The 904-nt window shown below is 39.2% G+C and overlaps 1 non-coding gene across 1 annotated transcript; it reads right to left on the reverse strand.

Moving 5' to 3' along the window:
• Positions 1-607: 607 nt before the first annotated feature.
• TRNAE-CUC (transfer RNA glutamic acid (anticodon CUC)) lies at positions 608-680 on the reverse strand. The gene has a single exon. It is a non-coding gene; the product is annotated as a tRNA-Glu (tRNA).
• Between the last annotated feature and the right edge of the window lie 224 nt (positions 681-904).

Raw genomic sequence — 904 nt, forward strand, 5'->3', positions numbered from 1 at the left:
AATGCCAGAGAGAGGACTAATGTTGGTGGTCAAAAATCAAATCGACACGTGTCAACATATGCTTAGCTCGGAACAATGCAGACGACAGACTACCAGATGACGTTCACCACCGAGCTGAGGTGAGGAAATAAACCTGGCCGACCTGAAGACTCCAACCTTAGGCCGACCACCGACCTGGGGGGTCCGACAGTCATAACCGTGTGTCGTAACAAACTAACAGCGTTGTCTCCTCCCAGCTCCCAACCTGCATATAAAAGGGACCCTCCACCCACGAACCAGGTATGCAACTCTCTCTGAGAACGACCTAAACTTCTAAGCTCATATTGACTTGGACATTGGAGTGTTTTGTTCCTTTTGCAGGTTCACTTGTGAGCACTTCGGCATCGTCCACGTTAGCTCGTCATCGCATGCGAGTTCGGTCGGAGAACAACATCAACAAATATATAACTATTATTTGAAACCAAATCATAGAAACAAAGGAATTTTAATGTGAAGAAATTTCCTATAATAAAAAAAAAGAATGAAAAAGAAAAGTTTTCTAATGTTCTGAAGTTCGAGATACATAATTTATAAAAAGATTAGAAAAAATATAAAAATAAAGAAAAGATTCCGTTGCCGGGATTTGAACCCGGGTCTCTCGGGTGAGAGCCGAGTATCCTGACCAACTAGACTACAACGGAATTTGAGAATGAATGGCAAATAATAAAGTACAATAATTAAACTAATTTTTCTTTTTCCCTCTTTTTCCTCTATATTATAATTTCTCAATGTTGGACTTTTCCAAATATATTATATTTAAAATTTATGATTACGGTAGTTCTGAAACTAATTCCTCAAGTGGATAAATCGAATATGTCATTTAAAGGAGACGTGGCTCCAATTGACAGATCTAAAGTCACGTGGA

Source organism: Momordica charantia, assembly GCF_013281855.1.
Source record: "Momordica charantia cultivar OHB3-1 chromosome 11 unlocalized genomic scaffold, Mcharantia_2.0 BLBB01000011.1, whole genome shotgun sequence".
NCBI classification, from domain to species: domain Eukaryota; kingdom Viridiplantae; phylum Streptophyta; class Magnoliopsida; order Cucurbitales; family Cucurbitaceae; genus Momordica; species Momordica charantia.